Source organism: Myotis yumanensis, unplaced genomic scaffold, assembly GCF_028538775.1.
Source record: "Myotis yumanensis isolate MYYU_CA2020_CCGP unplaced genomic scaffold, mMyoYum1.0.hap1 SCAF_4, whole genome shotgun sequence".
In the NCBI taxonomy this organism is placed as follows: domain Eukaryota; kingdom Metazoa; phylum Chordata; class Mammalia; order Chiroptera; family Vespertilionidae; genus Myotis; species Myotis yumanensis.
The window spans coordinates 22,240,075-22,262,763 of NW_027223755.1; the positions used below are offsets into that span (position 1 = coordinate 22,240,075).

The window sequence follows — 22,689 nt, forward strand, 5'->3', positions numbered from 1 at the left end:
TAAAAACATAATTTTATTTTTCATCATTTCTCCCCTATAGATTTCAACCAGCACATTTCACTTCCAAACAAATATACATACCCCACAGAAACAAGATATATCAAAATTTTATTTTTCAGGATATATCTGAACCAAATTACTATGCAAAAACTAATTCTCAGTAAATATTAAAGCTGACTTTATACTTTAAAGATATCACAGATTCTTGAAACACACTCAAAGATTACCTATTTTTCAGTATGCTTAAAACCACTAATTCCCAAGGATGAAAGTAAACTTTTATAATAAAAAATAAAATAATTAAAAAATGCATGGTCCTTATAAAAACACATTATCTAGTCTTTTGCCTAAAACCCACTTTAAAAATAGAGTATTATATCTTTGTGTTAAATGAAATACCTACCATAATTGGTTATTTTAAAAACTAATTTATAATGGAAACTTATGTGTTTTTAGCATTAGCTCCTAAGGATCAGCCAATGTTAAAAACCATGGGGTGCCTCAGGCACTTTTGCAGGGTGACCTTTTATTTTCATTAACTGTGCTTCGTAAAAATTGAATTTTGATGTAGTCCCTGCCTTAGCCATAGCCCTCAGTGACTTATAAAATCAAGCAATTAACATATTTTAAAACAAAATCATTTTACTGCAGATTGTCATAGCACATTTCTCCCACACCTTTGTGCCTGATTTGACCCATGGTAACTGACGCTGCAAATGATTGCTTCACGAGATACTTAAAGCTCATCATACCATGTGAACGCACAGGAATGTAGCGTTTATCTTGTTTTTAACAAGCCATGTCAAAGTAAGGAGACCTAATTTCACACATTAGAAGAAAAGAAACATTTAGAATCACTAATCAGTGATGAGGAAAAGCACATGTGAAATGAGTTTGGGGTGAGTGAACATTTTTCCAATTATCAAGCTATATACTATAGGGAAAATATGATAAATAGGAGAATGAATCACTCTTCACTCTTTTCTAGAAAGATGATTATTAATATGGAAATCTCACTGGTTTTCCACACAAAATACGGTTGAGAATTATGTAAACGTTTATAGAATGTGGCAAATTATTTCTCAAACCGAAAAGGAATATAGATCTTAAAATAGAAAGTGTGACTACCAATTGCACAAATGGTAGTCATGATGCAATTTTTTCATTTTATTTCAATTTAATTGGAGAAATGTGTTAAGTTCTGTGTACCACAATTACAAAGAAAAAAACCCCATTAAAATGAATAAGTTGTTATAAAATAAGAACATGAGAAAATTTCGGGGGGTGGGGGGGTTACCCTGGCCTATATAAAATAAACAGGCAAATAAATAAATAAATAAAGTTAACATTTTAAAATTAAGCTTTAGGTAAATGTATTATTCTAAATGCTTACATATGCCCACACAGACTCACAAAAACACACAAATAAAAATAGTATATTGAATGTTATTGAGATGAAAATATAGAACATAGGTTTTATAGGAAATATTTCATAGAACATAGGAAATATTTCATAGAACATAGGTTGTGTTCTATGAAAGGAGACTGGTAAGAGATGGAAAAAACAAACTAGATACAGGAAGAAAATATTATTATATACCTGTAAAAAGGACTTTTGCAGGAGTCTAGACTCTCAAATTTCAAACATAATGAAATAAAAAATGGCCAAAAGGATAAACATTTAGTCAAAAATATAGGATATACAAATGGCAAATAGGTACATGGAAAAATATCTGTTCAACATCATTGACTTTGAGGGAAATGCATCTTAAAACCACAGAATGTCAGTAGTTCCATACATCCCTTACATGGGAACAAAATAAAACAACAAAATGTACAATACCAAGTGTTGCAGACATAAGAAAAACTGGAACTCTGATAGAATAAGTGGGAATGAAAAATGACACAGCAACTGAAAAACAATTTTACAGTTTCTTATAAAGGTACATATGAATTTGCTGTACGATCCACAAATTCTGCTCTTAGGAATTTAGAGAAGTCAAAATCCTATTCACACCAAAACCTATACACAGATATTTATAGCAGCTATATTCATAATAACACTGAACTGGAAACAACCCAATGTCCCACACAGGTGGGAGGATGAACAAATTGTGGTGCACACACAGAAATAGAACACCACTCCCCAATACAAAGGAGCAAACTTGATAGATGCAGTCAGTCACTTGGATGGATAGCGAAGGAATTATTTTGAGTGGGAAAATAAATACAGCATCAAAAAATTTTATTCTTATGTTTGTTTTTAGATGACATTCTTCAAACGAAAACAACATGGTTTTGGAGAAAAAAATCAATAGTTAGCAGCAGTTGGTGACTGAGGTAAGTTCTTACTGCAGAGGAGAGCACTTGAGAGCTTTTCGGACTGATGGAACTGTGGTGAGTACAAATGTTTGTAACTGCACAGAAATCAGTCAACCTAGTGAAGTTTGCTTAAAAATGAGAAGACATATAAGAACACACAAAGGTACGATTTATGCATTTTAATTTAACATTTGTGTGTCAATATTTTGTTTTTTGTGCCAAGACTTTTCTTTGAACATGGATACAGTGTTTAGAGTTCTGCTTCTTGTTGTTGTTTTTCTATTTGTGAAAACATAATGACTTATATACTATTTTTAATTCCCTTTTTCTAAAGTGGAATGATATATTCCAAACACTTGTGAATAAATTTGAGGATAAAAAATACCCCCAAAATGCTAGAATGAGTAATTGGAGGAATGAAGGGGAAATTATTACATCATTCCAAGTTCCCACAGAGTTAAAAAAGTTTGACTCCGTGTTAGACAAAACTTGGCATTGGAACTCAAGAAAAATCTGTATTTACATTTCTATAGCATTTGTGGGAATTTAAATGCCTAAAACTTTCTAGCTTTCTGGGAGGGATTTCACATTATATAATAATTATTTTTCTAATGAGACTAAAAGGAGTTAGGAAATTGGTAGTGTTTTAGTAAGTATCCAGATGCTTTATTCATTTATCTCATTTAAAATCACAATTTTATGAATTTTTATTACCTTAATTTGCACATGTGGAAATTAAAGATCATATGGTTTAGATATGTTCCCCAATGCCAGATAGCTGGTAAGAAAAACAGATGGAATAGAAACTAGGTACAGTAGTATTTATTAAATTAATAAATATTGCTTGCGTTTCTATTGCACCTAAGTGGGGGAAATATAGGTTAAAGAAACATAACAGTTGCCCTAACCGGTTTGGCTCAGTGGATAGAGCGTCAGCCTGTGGACTCAAGGGTCCCAGGTTCGATTCCAGTCAAGGGCATGTCCTTGGTTGCGGGCACATCCCCAGTAGGGTGTGTGCAGGAGGCAGCTGATCGATGTTTCTCTCTTATCGATGTTTCTAACTCTCTCTCCCTCTCCCTTCCTCTCTGTGAAAAAATCAATAAGATATATTTAAAAAAAGAAAAGAAACATAACAGTGCTGTGTTTCTCGTCCATATGACTAAGGAGTATGAATGTTCCTCCTTTGTGACCTTAGGGGAGGCAGATTGCTAGGAGATCCCCGATCCTGTCTTTTTTCCTTTGGGATTTTGGCCTGGGTACATGATCATACAACAGAAAAGTCCTGCATAACTAGACGTATCCATGGGATTTTGGTCTTGCCAGTAGGATGTGAGCAAAATAAATGTCTACTTCATTATTTGCATGAAATAGAATTGCTTATTCTCCTTTTCTGCTTTTTGCCTTTCCTGAGTGACAGAACACATTCATAACAATATATAAGGTAGCTTCTACCATGCACATTAGGGCAACACCAAAAGACATGGTGGAGGAAACATGATCTGAGAATGATGTAGTTTTGCTGAGTGACACTACCTTGCTGTCTTCACTCCAGCCTGTCACTAGAGGGCTAGATGAAGAGAGGGAGGTATAAGAAAAATGGAAAAGTTTTTTTTTTATATATGTATGTGGCTATGTCTTTTATAACTTTGTCATAACAGTTTTGTCTATACTCTATGGATGTATTTGGTAAAATGATTATTTGTATAGAAATATTACAAAAAACCAAATATTACAACAAATGAAAAGAATAAATGTAGTTAGATATAGTGGAAGGAGTAGCTAGTCCTCTTGTACAGTTTTGGATAATCTTGTTAACTGTATTGTGATGGCTTTTATTGTGATAATTTTCTCCCAAAAAATTGATTTTTCACTTAAAAGAAATATAATAGTACATCAACCATTAATAGGCCCTTACCTTTTTACATGATTGTTATGATCTGACATCTGCCTACTAATGTTCGGCAAACTCATTAGTTAGCAGAGCCAAATATCAGCAGTACAACAATTGAAATTTCTTTTGAGAGCCAAATTTTTTAAACTTAAACTATATAGGTAGGTACATTGTTATTAACTTAACTAGAGGCCCGTTGCACAAAAATTTGTGCACTCGGGGGGGAAGGGGGGGCCCCTCAGCCCGGCCTGTGCCCTCTCGCAGTCTGGGACCCCTCAGGAGATAATGACCTGCTGGCTTAGGCCTGATCCCGGGTGGCAGAGGGCAGGCCCAATCCCTAGGTGCAGCCCCTGGTGGGGCTCAGAGCAGGGCTGATTGGGGAGTTGGGGCGCCGCCCCCTGTCATGCACAGAGCAGGGCGGATTGGGAGGTTGCGATGCCACCCTCAGTCATGCTCAGGATAGGGCTGATTGGGGGGTTGGGGCACCACCCCCTATCACACTCAAGGCAGGGTCAATAGGGAGGTTGCGGCGCCACCCCCTGTGATGCACAGAGCAGAGCCAATCAGGGGGTTGGGGCGCTGCCCCCTGTCACACACAGAGCAGGGCCAATCAGGGGGTTGGGGCAGTGCCCCCCCCCCCCCGCCCCGTCACGTACAGAGCAGGGCCCATCAGGGGGTTGGGGCGATGCCACTGTCACACTCAGGGCAGGGCCGATGGGGAGGTTATGGCTCTACCCTGTCACACACAGAGCAGGGCCCGTGGGGGGGGGGGGGGTTGGGGCGCCGCACCCTGTCACACACAGAGCAGGGCCCGTGGGGGGGGGGGGGGTTGGGGCACCGCACCCTGTCACACACAGCCGCAGGATGATCAGGGGGTTTGGGCGCTGCCCCCTGTCATGCTGATCTGGTGCCAGGAGGCCTTGCGGCTCCGCTGATCCCGGTGCTGGGAGGCATATTACCCTTTTACTATATAGGATAGAGGCCTGGGGGGCGGCTGGTTTGCCCTGAAGGGTGTCCTGGATCAGGGTGGGGGTCCCCACTGGGGTGCCTGGCCAGTCTGGGTAAGGGGCTGAGGGCTGCTTTCAGGCTGGCGGGAAGCTCCCAACCACTCCTTTTTTTCTTTTCTTTTTTTCTTCTGGGCCAGCTTTAGCTCTGGCTCTAGCTCTGAGGCTTCCGCTGCTGGTTTGTTTGCCATTCTATAATCGAAACAATGTATAACTTCAGCTCTGAGATCCCAGCCAGCTATATTTGTTAGAATGTTTCAAACTGCCAGCTCAGAGGCCGGGAAGTCAGGCGGGGAACGTTGCAGTCTACAGTCCCTGGATGAAGCAAGCCTCACGTTCGCTTCCAGCTGCCTGGCTGCCGGCCGCCATCTTGGCTGACAGTTAATTTGCATAAGGATACGCTGATTAGCCAATGGGAAGGGTAGCGGTCGTACGCCAATTACCATGTTTCTCTTTTATTAGTGTAGATTAGGGTACTCCTAAGGCTTAGGAAGAGCCACACTCACGGGGCCAAAGAGCCGCATGTGGCTTGCAAGCTGCAGTTTGCCGACCACGGGTAGACTATAAAACAATTCACCATTTATAGTTTATTATTATTCATTTAATTTCAGTTTATCAATTTGAAGCTAATAGTTTAGAAGGCTAGAGTAATAACTTGGACTATATTGACAGTGAATGAAGACAGAGCACTCTCTCATAGCTTTTATTTAAAAATAAGAAACAGAAAAAAAAGTCTTTAAGATGTTAAAAAGCAAATTTAAAATTCTTACCCATAAAAACAAGTATAATATATCCTTCAGGCCCACAGAGTAAAATAAAGGTTCAGGACTGAGAAGAAAATTGGAATATTTCATCAGAAGATGTTTACACTTCAGGAACAAGCGTGTTATGTTCCTGATTCAGTGGAGGCTTTAAAACACAAATCCTTTTCACAAACCTTTTTGTCCATGGGATTAGTTCCCCAGCTACCATAGAAAGTCCCCGTATCTGTAAGTGACCTGGGAAAATATAAGTCGCACACTTCCATCTGTGCTATATTTAGATTCCTCAGTCACTGTGCCTCATTGCCCAGAGATGGCCCTTAACAACTTCTCCCCACCACCAATACCGCAGCCACGCCTGGTGATTAAGCTCAGTCCCCACTCCTTTACCTCATCAACTTGCCTAGGATACACTTCAGCCACCAAAAGTATGTCGGCATCATAGGCTTATGTGCTTTCCCCCAAACTGCTTCACCAGTAAGAAAATAAAGCCTTCAACGACAACTAAATCATCCTAAATGCTTCACACACACTTATTTGGTTATTTTCACAATACCTAAACTTGTATCTTAGAGAAACCTTCTTCTTCTATCAGCTGTCATTTCAACCACTATTAACTTCTTTGCTCTGTTTGCTTCTTAACCCGTTTTTTCTTAATTCTACTCTCATTCTATGGATATTAATTACTACTCTAAAAAAAATAAGAAAGAAAGAAAGAAAGAAAGAAAGAAAGAAAGAAAGAAAGAAAGAAAGAAAGAAAGACCTACATTTTGATCACTATATATTATCAAGTTTATCCAGTCTTCACTGCTGCTAAGCTAGCCATATTCATCAAGCTTATTATTTCTGTTATTCTCCACCGGGGAGTGCTGTTTCTTAAAAACATTTAACTTCCCCCTTTTTAATCACTATCTTTGTTCTCTCCATTTTGAATAGAAACTGCTTCCGGTTTCAGCCACCATGACTGTAAATGTGTTTGCATCCACTTTTCTTCTTTATCAGTCAGGGTTGAGTCAAGAAAGCACAGACTATTCCAGGTCTTTCAACATGAAGGGATTATATATAAGGGAATATATATATATATATATATATATATATATATATAATATTTTGGCAAATCTATGGAAGAGCTAGTAGTGAAAAACAAAGGAAAAATGTCTCTGGCTTTCAGAAAATTAGAAAGCCCCACTGATGATCTCAGTCACTAATAGCACTAACGTGGCTAATTTTCAGGAGGATTCCAAGAATTAGGGCAAATTTTCATTTCTTCTTCTCATGATATTTCAATCCTGCTGGAAGACAATTTTAGCTTTGAATTTCTATGTATTATTCAAGAGCTTCTTGATGGTGGAATCTACTCTGGAATTATATTGGTAAGAATCCTGAGAAAAATTGTTCTCAGGTTTCCATTCCGTATGATACCGAGGAGAGCCGCGAACGATGATAGTGCTAAAGCTTAATGGCCAATGAAAAATCCGGCTCACATCCCTTTGCTTTTGTGAACAGTACAGTGCAAGAGGTAGCTTCCTCGGGGCTAGAAATATCTCTCCATATGTTCACTGTCTTCCATTCGTTTCTGTGCTCCCTAGAGAATTTTTTTTATCAATTATTCCTTCTATTACCAATGTCTTCAAAATATTCCTCTGTGCTGGGTCCTATCAGCATTTAATTCAATGTATTCCTGTTTCAGGAGAAAATCATAAATAAAATTTCACAGAATTCACTCTCATTCTAACTTCAGTTTTTTCTTCTGTAAAATCAAATTTTTTATTCTTAACAATATCCTCTTGAAATGTTTATGGAAGTACCAACTGCTCTATATACTTATAAGTTGCTTTTAGCATTTCTGAATGCTTTCAGTATTTAATGCAAAATATTGTAGACATTTTAAGCATAGACACAATAATTAATTAATTACATAATAATAATTTTAAATAATATCCTGAGAGAAGGCATTATTGATGAAAAGTTCTTTGCCAATTGAGTCCATGCTAATCAAGTAAGTTTTACTGAAAAAAAAAAATTGTTACAATAAAAACTACATAAAGCAGCTTCATGTTTGGTGTGGAAGGAATTTAAGCTACTATCTTTATTACTCCAGAAGTTGTGAACAATAAGGTGTGAAGAAGTGAGTCATGTCACATTTTCTAGAAGCACGGATATCTCTCCTATGTCCTGGCTTTATTGCAGAATTGGATTATATACTAGAGATTTCTTTTTCTCTTCAGGGCAACTCCTCAGTGTAAGAGTTTTACAGTTTCAACTGGCATCTAAGATTCCATATGCACCTCATTTGTAAATAAACAAATTTATATCCATCACTAAGTCTTTCTAAGCTAACAAAGCTGAATTCCAGTATATTTCAAATTTAAGGCTGTCAAAATAGAGGTTACTTTCTTAGTTTTCATGACTCATGCTGAGAAGCTCTTAGACCAACTAAAAGGTTTATTTATAGGCTCTCCAAATAGCTAATAATACAAACTACTATGCAATTTTATAGAAATAAAATTATTTTTAGACTTACCCTTCACTCATATATTAAGAATGTTAATATCTTACTGAATTAGAAAAAAAATTGAATATAAAATAATAAGAGAATAAAAGATGAGAGTTGCCTCCACCAGATAGTAGTAATAAGAAATTGCATGAAAATTTGTTATACCAATAAAAAGTTATTGATATGAGAATTACTCATTTAACAGATATTCATTTACTAGGCAATGGATGAGGACCTGGGAAAATAAAAGTTTATTAAGAAACAGTCCTCATCCTTTGTACGAGTGACATTTATAGTATATTAGTTAGAGCTTTTCAGAGAAAAAGAACCAACAGAATATATACATAAGGAATTGGCTATTGTGATTATGGAGACTGACAAACCTCAAGATCTGCAGGAGACCCAGGGGAGCTGCTGGTCCAATTCCAGGCTGAGTCTGCAGGCCTCAGAACCAGACCTCACAGTATAGTTCCAGTCCAGAGGACAGCATGCTGGAGACCAGGAAGAACCCGTGCGTCAGTTCAAGTCCAAAGGCAGGGAAAATTATCTTATTTGAGGGAAGGTCAACTTTTTGTTCTATTCCAACTGATTAGATGAAGCCCATCTATATTAGGGAGGGCAATCTTCTTTACTCGGTTTGCTTATTCAAATATTGATCACATCAGAAACACTCTCACAGGCATACCCAGGACTATGTTTGACCAAATATCTGGGCACTTCTTGGCCCAAGTCAAGTTGACACATAAACTTAACTAATACAAATGATTAGAATGATATCTTTGTAATTACAATTGCTCCTCATTTAAATTAGTATTTTGGCTGTATTCCTGCTAGTGAGTATAGCACAAAATTATAGAACTTTGCATGTAATACTTTTAAGTATATAGAAATTATATTGTTTTAATTTCTACAGTGACTTACAATGTATAATGTACATATAGTTTGTACATTTAACTTATGGAATACCGACAACTGCATTTTTTAATATATTTTAATAATTATCGAGGATGGCATTTCCTTATTATGGATGTATAGAAATTATATCTGAAAGTTTATTTTCTATATATTCCATTATGAAAACAAAAGTAGTTTTCTGGTATATGTTATACATAATCTAATGGATTTCATATTTATGGTATTTTTTCACTGACTAATGAATATATGTGATTGTTTATATGCTGGTCTCTGATGTTTCAATCCAATACTCCATCCAGATGAATGTATATATGAATTGATAAATTAGTAGTTAAGGAGTAGATGCAGTCTAGTTTGCATTTAATAACATAGTTGATGGTGGGCAGTAGCAATCACCAATATTATAAGATTAATCACAGCATTTTATTAACATCTAAATTTATAATTTAAAATGATGCATAATTACTGGAAGTATCAATGAGCTGTTCTCTGATCATTAGAGGCTCATGTGTATATTTTCCACAGGATAGAGTTTCTGGTGTCAAATATTTTAGTAGATACGTAAAGAAATTCTTGAAACTAAGGATGCACTCATCTTTGATGAATAAACCATAATACCTGAGAATTTCTTTATTATTTTGATAAATATTCAGGGAACTTAAGATTCTTACTCCAACCACTTGGAGTGAAAGATAGCATGGAAGTAGAGAATGCATGGGCTTTGCAATCAAATAGTCTGGGATATAAATTTAAGCATTAGCACTGACCAGTGACATAATTTTAAGCAATTTACTTCTGTTTTCATTTTCTGGTTTGGGCACATAATAGTTGCTGAATTAATGTAAATCTACTCTTTCCAACTCATTGAATTAAATGCTGTACTATTGTTCCTGGGTTAGATGTTAACAAAGAGAGGGGAAAGAGAGTGTGTAAAAGTGTGTCTTTGGGGAAGAATTATATATCTATATATTAATATTACTTCTTTTTTGGATAAGATTAGGTAAAAAAAAAGTATTCATCATTAAGATATTAAAAATATGCTTCTAAGTTAAACCAATTTTATTTCATAGTTCAACTAGCAATAACTTTTAGAATTCTTTATAAATTTTTGTATAAATATGAATAACTATATATATGATTTCAAACTTCAATTCTACATATAAGAAGTACAATTTATTAACCACCATTAAGCTTGGCAACATAAGTACCAGGGGCCAAGAAGGTATCTTTTTGCCTCTTTTTAAGTTTTTATTCTTATTTCGTTTTCTTGTAAGGCACACATAACATCCCCTTATAGCTATACTTTAAGATTAAAGTCTATAATGCAATTCTTGCTTTATGAAACCTAACAGTGAATGGTCTGCTACAACTACAACATAATAGCCCAATACTTGTCTATGCGATTCAATCATTTCTACATTCAAATTCAAATTATATCTTAGCTTAAGTTCTCAACTTGCTACTTGAGTGTAATAAAACAAGTCAGATTATGATAATCATCATATCTGGTTAATTCTAAAGACATGGGAGATGTTTAGTAATCAACTATAACAAAAATCAAGTATAATACTGGTAAAAGGAACAGGTGAGGGACAATTAAAATTCTGGAGTGGAAAGGAAATATAAGATATATCACATGATTGATGTATCTCCATTTTTCGTCTTCAAAGATGGCAAATTTTTATTTACTTGAATAGCTTTAATGCATGTATATTTGAAAGTTTTAATAGATGTGATTTTTCTCCTCAGAAGAGAGTATAAAATTTCATGTTAATATCAAATATTATCCTTGTGAGGGCTTTTCTGACAATTAAAAGAGAGGCTGAAAATTCATTGTGATCTATATTAAATTGTTTATTTTGTAACGACAGCCCTATGACATTATGTCTTACAATATTATGCATGCTGATCTCCTGAGACCTCTTGCTTTAATAAATTGTCAACCAATTGGGAGGTGATTTCTCTTCTTGACATTAAAAAGTCCCACTTCAAAGTAAAGTGCTGTCATAATGGGAAGCTAAATTTAAATGAACTAAAATGGAAAAGTCAGAGATTTCTAAAAACAAAACAGAATCTAAACAACTTCAGTCATATGAGTATTTTGTAAAGCCTAATTATTTTAATTTTTATTAAAGTCTTTTATAACAATAAGTTAATATAAATATTGTTGGTATTATTTTATACATAAGATTTTTATAATACTAGCTCTTTTAGAAATGAAAGCCCTTGTAAGCCATTTAAATAATTTAAATAACATATACGAGCACATTTGAGAATTCTGAGAGTGGCATTCCAAAGTAGTGTTGTGATTAACAATAATAGCCTAAATGAAGTGAAAAATAGTTAAACAGGGATGTGGAGTTGTTGACAGAATGCTTTTATGGACCTAAGGTGCTTTGCTGACTGAATCAAGTCACACATGGGAGGTCTGTTCCCAGAAACCCCTTCTCAATGTCTGCTAACTGGTCAAGAAAATGTGAATATTTCTGCCTTCGATGCTTTCTGGCCAAGGTGCTGATTACTTTTCATGTGGATATATGGTTAGACTATTACATGTAGATTATTTTCATTAATTATAACCCCTATTGCTTTTTAAATCTTCAATTTATTCAGATACAAATGTATTGTATTACAGGATATTTTGTTTTTCTTTATACATCTAGAACATTGTCAATATGGACTTCGAGATTTTCAATATTGCCTAGAGAGATGGTGCTATTTTAAATTATTTTATAAATAAATGCTTCTGAGTTGTGCTTTTTTCTTCCTTCAAACTATCAACTTATAAATATATTTATATTTAGTAAGAATTAGATGCTTCTTTGTTATAGCAAACTAGTATAGTTACTTACCACATTACTCAGCAATCTTGATTTAAACCTATAGTTTTTCAAATATTATGTTATAAATGCAAACTAGGCAACTTATTTATGTATCTGTGCTTCAAATCATAGAGAGGGAATCAAACTGAAAACACTGCCATGGGCCTTCCCAGCCATTCAGAATATGGCTAAAATGTGACAATCTGTATGTGCTCTTGACGCTGCATGCCACATTGATCATGAGATGGTTCATAAATTGGAGTTCAATGCTTCCCATCCTTGGGTTATTGAAAAACAAAAACAAAAGGCAGAGATTAACTTAAAATTTAAGTGAATCATATCAACACAGTAGTCATTGACCTAGATGACTAATTGTCTGTATTATATGTGATTAACCCTAGATCACAACAAAAAGGCTAATGATTATGACAAAGAACACTGCGATAGCCTATTTGTTGTCTTTAATCCACCCTATAAACTGATTAACTCACTTCTGACCTGGAGTACTTGCAGAGGTAAGGAAATGTTATTCTGAAACTGCCCTCACCGGGCTGTGCCATGTGCTTTTCTGCTTTTGCAATATGCTGGCTTTTCTTTGATGCTTGGAGCTTCAGAGCATTTTATGCATCCAGGCAGATAAGGTACAAAAGCTTTTAATCACACTAATTCCTCTAACTGTTCCTAATCTATATCTAAATCTCTCATCTGTTCCTATTCTGTCACAGCTGCTGCTGGATGAGAAAATAAAAAGGCTCTTGAATTCTACTTTAACTGAACTGAACTCAGACTTTAACTCTCAGAAGCATTGCCTTTTCCTTTCCATGGCAATGCTGCTCTGACCACAGGGTTTATGGTTCCCTTGGAAATGTATATTATATATCTTAAATCTGTACCGAAATACATTTGGACTTTATGATGTATCACATTGATAGACATTTTCCCCTAGCCTAGTGTAACAAAATAGCTATTATGTAATATTTCTAAAAAAGTTAATGGGAAGTATCAATAAATTTATTTCTTGAGTTTCCAGGGGCAAAAAAAAGATCAATTGGCTAAAAATTATAAGTATATAATTTAATTGTACATAACATTTTTTAATTATGAGATTTAAAAAAAATAATTGCATTAGCTTTGTCATTCAGAGAAGAGTCTCCAGGCCTTGGTGTTGACAATAAGCAACACATTAATGGCCATTGGGGAAATTCACATATTGACTAGTGAATTGTGGTAAGTTCCACTATTAATTTTAAGTCCTTTGATTTCTGGTTGACATCTAGATAGGCTTTGCAAAAATACAACTACATACATAGTAGTGGATACACATAGATATAATCTAATTCATGAACTATTCTATTTTTGCTATTAACAGCTTAATATATATTTTATTGAAAATCTTTGAAATTAAACTGTAAGAAAAAATTAGCTTGAAGAATTTAGATCTATGATTTTATTTTTAAAAAGGTATCCTTATCAACTTCAGAGTGCTCCACTTTCAACAGAAAAGAGAGACTGGAATTGGTATGATAGACTAGAGGGAAGTATGTAATGGCCATTCCATCATTCCATCATTTTACATGACTGAAGAAAAAAATATGACTCTATTCAATTGAGAAAAAACAATAGGGGTTATAAGTAGTATTTGATTAAAAACAGGCTTGAATTATATGCTCTTACCTTATACTCCTTAACATATTTTTCTGTCAGTTTTAATTCTTTAAACAAACATAGTTGACACTAGAGATTAATATTAATTGGGGACTTACAAGTTTTAATGGACTTAAAATGCAAAGCAAATCAGGAGTTCACCTTTTAAGAGACAATTAAAACATAATTAACAAGTAATTAATATGATGAGCTTCCAAAAACTTGAAATTCATTTCACTATCAAATTATAGTGCCAATGACAAGCATTCTTCTTGGTGAATAGCAAATACAATTGTGTAGTCCCTGCTACTATGCCAATAAGAATAAATTATTTGAGGTACATGAATTTTTTCAAATGGAAACTGTTAAATTATTAAGCAAAATTATTTCCTATTTAAGATATATCTGATCTACAATGATTAACATCAGAACTCAAAATTTTATAGATTTCTGCACAAAGTAAAAAAAAAACCCAACACGTTATTTTAAACACAGAAAATAGAGATACATTTCAAACACCATGGCATGATGGTGAGATAACCATTATTAGAAGCATTTGTCTGAAACTAGGTGATTAATTCTTGTGCATGTTGTAGTTGAACATTAGTCATATTATACAATTGTAGCTGAATGAGTATTGTTCTGCTTGCTGAATGGTGAATTGAATGTGATGTAACTGTTTTGTATATGCATGACTAGACTTCAACATATGAATAATGGATGATTAATGCATTAAAATAGGAACATGTGAAAGACTATAACATTGAATAATTTAGAGAGCCTAGAAAAATCAGATAGCATAGTGTAAAATGGCCTGATAATGTCTCAGAGATGATTTACCTATAAAAGAAACCATTTACTCTTTAGATAATTTGCCAAACCAGAAAGGCAGTTCCTGATTGGCTAGGTCCACAGTGGTCGGCAAACTGCGGCTTGCGAGCCACATGCGGCTCTTTGGCCCCTTGAGTGTGGCTCTTCCACAAAATACCATGTGCGGGCACGCATGTACAGTGTGATTGAAACTTCGTGGCCCATGCGCAGAAGTAGGTATTTTGTGGAAGAGCCACACTCAAGGGGCCAAAGAGCCGGATGTGGCTCGCGAGCCGCAGTTTGCCGATCACTGGCTAGGACATTTATTCCTCAAGATGACCTCCTGGGGGCTAGTTCTGTTTCCTAAGTTGATCCAGCTTGCTCACAAAGTTTGGAATTTATGCTTTGTAGTAAAAAAATAACATAGTGTATACTAAATTTGTTGTGATTTTAGACAGAAAAAAAAAAATTGGTGACAAGAAGAGTAAAGGTTTTAGTGTTTTGAATATATAGTTCTGGCTAGTGAGTATGAGGAAGATAACATGTGGAGGGAAAATTCCTAATGCTTTTGCCTTAATAGTTTGTGATTCCATAGATATGATTACAACAGTTACTGAAAACATGACCTTATTTGTAAATGTGTTATCCTAGTGTTTATTACTCCTTTTAGAAAAAAATAACATACAATTGTCCCTGGCAAATGTTTAGTGCAGAGAAAAAAATGCTTATCATTTCTTACATCTGGCTTTCACACTAAACAAAGAAAAAAACCCTCAAAGTAAATTTACAGAGAATTATTGTTTAATTTCATCATTTTATTTTCCCTGATGTGTTTTTGCTCACCTTGTAAAGTTTATGTGTATTATTTCCAGTTTCATGAGTTTTAGCATTACATTCATTTTTCTTATTTTTTAATTTCATACTCAGTTTTCTTTTTGTTTTTTCCTCCTGAGCCCTCTTTCAGTTTTACATAATCAGAGTGAAGAGAATTACCAACTACAATATAATCTTTGTGAGGCATAATTTTATTTTCTAAAGTAAGCCTCTTTGAAATGACTTTTTGTTGAACTTGGAGAATTGGGGCTGTATATATATATATATATATATATACACATACATACATATATATGTATATATATACACACACATACATATACACACACACATATATACATACATTTTGTTATCAATTATAAAAATAGCAAAAATATAAACAAAACACCTCTCTAAGAATATTTACTGATTTAACAGGATAATAGTGGAGATGGAAAAAAGTAAATTTGAACATAAAAGAAATATAACTTATCAGTGGAATATTTATTGAAGTTGCTTAGTATAAGTTAATCATCAGTCCAATAAGATGTTCAGGAAATTTATGGTGATGCTTCATATTTATTTGAACCTCAGTATCTGGGATGCACTAGAAGCCAATTGAATACTGACCTCATCCAGTTTAGTTTACCATTGATTGAAAAATATTATTTTCATATGTTTAGAATAACATAGCTTGAAGCAATTCCACTCTTAACTGCTGTCAATTATTATTCCAGTGAGTTGGAATGCCACCAGTTCACTTCAGTCTGCTCTCAGTTTTTCACACCAGGGCTTTCCTGAGAAGCGGCCCACAGCTGCCAGGATGGCCCCAATGCCACAGAGCATTGTCAGATTTAGCTAGCAGTCAGCGGTTCTCAACCTGTGGGTCGTGACCCCTTTGGCGGTCGAACGACCCTTTCACAGGGGTCGCCTAAGACCATCCTGCATATCAGATATCTACATTACAATTCATAACAGTAGCAACATTACAGTTATTAAGTAGCAACAAAAATAATTTTATGGTTGGGTCATACCATGAGGAACTGTATTTAAAGGGCCAGAAGGTTGAGAACCACTGACTGCTCATCACATTAAAACAGCAGATAATTGCTAGATTGGGGCTGACATATTAAACAATATTAAAGCTCAATTAGTAATTTATCATCCACATTTTTATCTCTTGAAATATGCATTTTGAAGCAACCTTTACCTGTGTGCAAATTCTAAAATGTATCACTTAAATTAAATGGTTAACTAAATAACTTTTAAGCCCCTCAGGGCTTGTTACCAGGATCTGTTCACAGTCTACACTGTTTCTCTGGGTTATAGTATCATGGCAATATCTATAGTATAGATTCTATATTCTATAAATTGCCATTTTTGCATAGTCAGGAAAAACATGTCTTCCTTAAGTCCAAACTTTTATATCATACTGCCTATTTATTATTGCCTATTTGACAACTTTAAGTTATACACACATAATATGTGAAACAATAAAACTTTTGAAGCTTGCCTTGCTTTTCCCTTCTCTACCTGTTATGTTTCTACTCTCTCCAGTCTGAATATTTATATTATCTATATCTATATCTATATCTAATCTATATTCTTCTCATTCTCCTCCCCCTCTGACTATTCTCAAACTTTTCACTATGACATGCATGTCAGGGATATATTTACATCTTAGATAGCATCTGTGATGATATCCCCTTGTGAAGGCCACTCTACATGTACAGATCATCTGAACAATCCTAGAAAATTGCACAATGTTTATATTAGGCCTTTCCAACTGTGAAACAACTGTTTTAGGAGAATAAATGGCTCATCACTGTGTGTATTCTTTATAGTACATGTTTATTCACTGAATTTTGTGCTTTCAAAACAAAAGTTATAATCAAAAATAGCTTTTTGGCCATGGCTGGTGTGGCTCAGTTGTTTGAATGTCCTCTTGTGCACTGAAAGGTGGCAGGTTCAATTCCTGGTCAGGTTGTGTGTTTGTGCCCCAGTCAGGGTGCATAAGGGAGGCAACTGATAGAAAATTTCCTCTCTTTCTTTCTCTCTCTCTCTCTCTCTTTCATTTACTCTTTAAAATCAATAAAAAGCATATCCTCTGCATGAAGATTTTTAAAAAAGGAATGTTTTTTTAAATAATTATATCATTTAAAATAATAAATAAAAGACTCTATAGCAAAAAATGAGCAGCATGATTGGAAAAATGGAAATAATTCTTGCTCCTGTGAAAGAATCTTACAAATTATACACTATGGAAGTCGTTAAAACATATAGGGAAGCTCAAGGGAAATACAGTTATAATTTTATTTATAGGCTGAATCTCTGTGCATGCATTAACAACCCTAATGCATTGGCTTAATATAGAGTTCTAAAAAAGATAAGAGGTTCCATCATGCTCCTTATCATTTTTCACAGGTATGTGGCCTTTACATTGTGCAAAAGGGCTCACCCACTGAGTACCTAATACTATGTAACTCAAAGCATGTTCAGAACACAGAGACTATCTTTCCTCTTTGTAAAAGTGCATAGTTGTTCTACAAGTTCAAATGTAAGCATACAGATTTTGCAGTCAAAAACAGAGATCATGAGGGAGAGAGATCAACCAAAGGATTTGTATGCATGCATATAGGCATAAGCAATGGATGCAGACAACAGGGAGTGAGGGTGAGGGCATGATTGGGGTTGGGGGGGTGGGTAGGACAATGGTAGGATAAGGACACATTTGTAATACCTTAATCAATAAAGGAAAAAAATAAAAAATAAAAAACCCAGGGGATATGGATGGAGAATAAATCAGATTCCTAACTGTAATTCATTTGGTAGATAGTATCTCCAAGAGGCATAATTCTGAAAAATCAATTTTCTGAAGGAAAAATGATTAATCTCAGAGCGAATTTTACACATACCAAGAAAGTCACATGGAGTGTAGGCAGGAGTCGTCCTTGGTTGTCAAGGCAACTGTAATTTTAGTTTCTCTACTGAACAAGCTTCTCCATTTTCCTGGTTGTACTATGGATGTTAACTAGACTGCCATGTCCTCCTGCAAAGAGTCTTAGGATGCTGTTCTCCTGAGGGCTAATCAATATATGAGATTTCCCACCATGATAAGTCAGACAAATACATCAAGATCTAATTTTCTTTTCATCTATTCAGTAAGTCAACTGTGAAATTCAGAACTGACCCATGTGCTTGGGGGCTAAAAGTAATCAGAGCTGACCTAATCAAGATTAAGAAATCATCTACATTTAAAAGAAAAGAAAGATACCACACCATGAAGAAGTTAATGATACTTTAATGAACCACACTTAAATTTTGCATTCATTTGTTATAGGTGAATATAGATTGTGGAGGTGGAGGGGGGAGGGTGGGACTTGCTGTATAGGCTAATTATTTGCAGAGATCTTGAGCAAGATAGAATTAGGACATAAAGGCTATGGTAATATGAATTTACCAGAATCTATCAATGTTTATACCTCTAATACTTTCTCTAACATATTTTTATTTTTGCTGAGAACAATTTCTAACACTCTTTCTTTTGATATCTTTAAAAATAATACATATTATTCTGAGTTTCACTATATTCTAAACACTCACCATTCGTATTTATTTTATATGCACTTGAGCAGTCAGAGAAGCTTAAAGTAAAGAGGTTATATGACCTGCAAAAAATTACTAAGAAAAAAGAGCATGGAAAACATGATACTAGAGTGTTCAGTGTTGGGGGCCAGATGTAAGCTGGCAAGGTCCTTGCACCTGAAGGGGCTAGCAAGGTTGGGACCCTTACCCACACAGTTTTCCCACACTTGTTTGGATGGCGTTTATCAGTAGAATGAGAGCAACATTTGTAGAATTAGAACAGCCTTTCATAGCTTACTAAGAAGTCTGTAACTGTTTACTGAGATATGCTGTACTGAGAACTTGTCCTTCTGCTGTGTCCTTCCCTTAGAGATTAAGAGGAACAAAGAATACATTCCTCTTGATAGACCTCCTATTCAGTGTGTTATGTATAAATAGTATTGTGTGGCTAATAAAGTTGCTTCAGTTCATCAAGAGAACTGGGGTCCTCCCGATCCCGCTTTCCTGTCTTTCTTTCTTTTCTCAATTCCCACCTCCCTGCCTCAGCCCGGCTCAACCCTGTCAGGCTGGCCCTGACAGTTCAGTATTTGACATTTCCCTTCAAAGGGAGATTAATAATATCCATGTTACAGAGTGAATATAAGAATAAATAAGATAGTAAAAATAGTGCAACATTTTACATAGTAAATCATAGCCTGTTTTTCCTTTGTTTACTTTCTTGATATATTTTAGCAATTTAATGAAGTGATTGGAGACTATGATGTTCAATGAAAAAAAATTATGGAAATGGAATATAGGTTAACACTTTTTAAAAGGTATAGACTTTGGCTAATTGGAGCATCTGCTGTGTATGGTGATCAATGTGAGAGAAAGCAGGGATAAGCCTAAATTAATTGATTAGAATGACAAAAAACATAGCTGATTTTAAAGGAGAATGGATTAACTCATCACTAATTTTGTGGAGTAACAACCATACCTAGGGAGATGTAAAAATTTACAGCCTTTCCCAATGAGGTTTTAACTTCCAGGTAAAAATGAAGCTGCCTTGCTGGCTTACAGTGATTTGGAGTGTTATATCTATGATTTCAAAACTTTGAAATAATGAATTTGTATCTCCATACATAAGGTGCAAGAAAAACACAAGACCATTGTGTAGAAGGTATCAAAAAAAGTGAAAAGAACTCAAGGGAACTTAAGTAAATGGAATTTTCCTTGTGAAGAACCCAAGAATATGGAACATTTCTCTATGCCAAGTCTTCAGATTACCTGAAGGAATTAAAAATAACAGAGACTGAAGTGGTTCTGAAGGAGCATGCTCTTTGTTAGCTTCCGCCATGGTGTGCCGTGGCCAGGGCCAAAAGGTGCAGAAGGTGATGGTGCAGCCCATCAGCCTCATCTTCAGACACTTACAGAATAGATCTCAGATTCAGGTGTGGCTTTATGAGCAAGTGAATATGCAGATAGAAGGCTGTATCATTGGTTTTGATGAGTATATGAACCTCGTATTAGATGATGCAGAAGAGATTCATTCATTCTAAAACAAAGTCAAGAAAACAACTAGGTCGGATCATGCTGGAAGGAGATAAAATTACTCTGCTCCAAAGTGTCTCCACCTAGAAATGACTTAATGAAGTGAGGAATTACTGAGAAGCAATACCGTTTGTGTTTTTTGGTGTCCTTTGTTGAGAGAATATTTCTTACCCATTTATTCATATTGGCTTACAATACCCTAAGTTACTACCAGATGACAGTAAATGATGTTGAATTGTTTTTGTTAAAAAAAAAATCAAAAACAATAACAAAAAAAAAAATAAAATAAAGTAACATAGACCGCCCAGCTGGTGTGCTCAGTGGTTGAGTGTTGATCCATGCACCACGAGGTCACAGGTTTGATTCGCAGTCAGGGCACATGCCCAGGTTTCAGGCTGGATCCCCAATAGGAGGCTTGCAGGGGGCAGCCAATCAATGATTCTCTTTCATTGATGTTTCTATGTCTCCCTCTCACTTTCTCTCTCTCTAAAGTTGATACAAACATATTTAAAAATGAGTAAATAAATAATAACATACGTGTTGAAATATTAAGTAATACATAAGCCATCAATTGTGAATAAGAGCAAGTAGCATTACTGAAGCTAAGTCATACGTGGGAGATATCTTCCCAGGGGCAGGCTAAGGACAGGGAAAAAAGTGTTCCTAATGATAGAAATAGGCAATTGACCCTTAAGGAACAATTTTATGTGCACCAGAATGTCCTTTGGGTGAGAGAATGGTGCTGTCAGGAATCATTCTATGATGACACATCATTTTTTTTCATTATTAATCATCCCTGTTTATATTCAAGTGAAGGATTTTATGAAAGGATTTAAATTCACAAATGTGCTTCTTAAATTTGAATATTTCAAAAACTGTATTTTGCATTCATATTTCTATGTCCTTTCTTATGGATATCGCAATAAAATTCAGATGTCACTAGAGATGGAGTAAAAACAAGGATCAGATAAGAGAACATTGAAAAGAAAAGAGAATAGAACATATTGAGGGAGAATGATTGAAGCTGGAGATACCACAGATTTTCATCTCAAAATTTTCTAAAAACTTTTTTGTTTAGAAATAATGATGCATTTCAGAAGAAGAGCAAAGATAGTACAGAGGGATCCCTTGTAACCTTCTCTCAGATCTCATTAATTTTAAAACCTTATCATGTGTCCTGGCATATTCTATGGATATATCCTGTTTGCTTCCTTCAACTTCCTGACTTTATAGACTTATATATTTTTTCTATTATCAAAACTTAGCAATTAACTTTGATATAAAGTACAATAGCTAAATTGCAGACTATATTCATTACCCTAGTTTTTCTACTATTTTTTTAAATTCCAGAATTATGTGTATTATGTTGCATTTAGACATCAGATTACCTTAGCTTCCTTTAATCTGTGACTTTTTTTCCTCTTGTTTTATGATATAGACACTTTTTAAGGATACCAGTCAAATAACTTATAGGAAACTATCCTACTTGGCTATGTTTGAATACCACAGAGGTGGTGATCTTCTCATCCCATTGTATGGGGAGGAACATAATATCCACATGACTCATTCCCAGTCATAACCTTGATCCCTTGGCTAGTATGGTATTTGTCAGGTTTCTCTATTATACAGTTACTGCTATTGTTTTTTTAAACTATATTCGATAGAAGCAAGTCACTAAATTTAGCTTACTTTTAAGGGGATGGATATATATGAAAATCACCATAGTAAATTAGTTTTTTTTTCAGGGAGAGGTTTGAAGCTAGGTAAATATTTTGCATCTCCTAAAGATGTTGACCATACATTTTACCACTTATTAGCCTACAAGTATGACTGCGGTGTTGTAATGGGGTTTTACTAACTGTTAAAATAAATATTCGTGGTACTTATTAAAGACTAGAGGCCCAGTGCATGACATTTGTACACTGGGGGGAGGGGTCCCTCAGCCTGGTCTACTCCCTCTCGCAGTCCGGGACCCCTCAAGGGATGTCCACCTGCCATGTTTACCTGCTGGCTTAGGCCCGCTCCCCGCTGGCAGGTGGGCATCCCCCGAGGGGTCCTTAGGCTCCCACCACCACTGCTGCACTCAGCAGCCATG

At 35.3% G+C, this 22,689-nt stretch overlaps 1 pseudogene; it reads left to right on the top strand.

Moving 5' to 3' along the window:
• Nucleotides 1–20,398: 20,398 nt before the first annotated feature.
• Nucleotides 20,399–20,730, top strand: LOC139008036 (small nuclear ribonucleoprotein E-like; annotated as a pseudogene).
• Nucleotides 20,731–22,689: the final 1,959 nt, after the last annotated feature.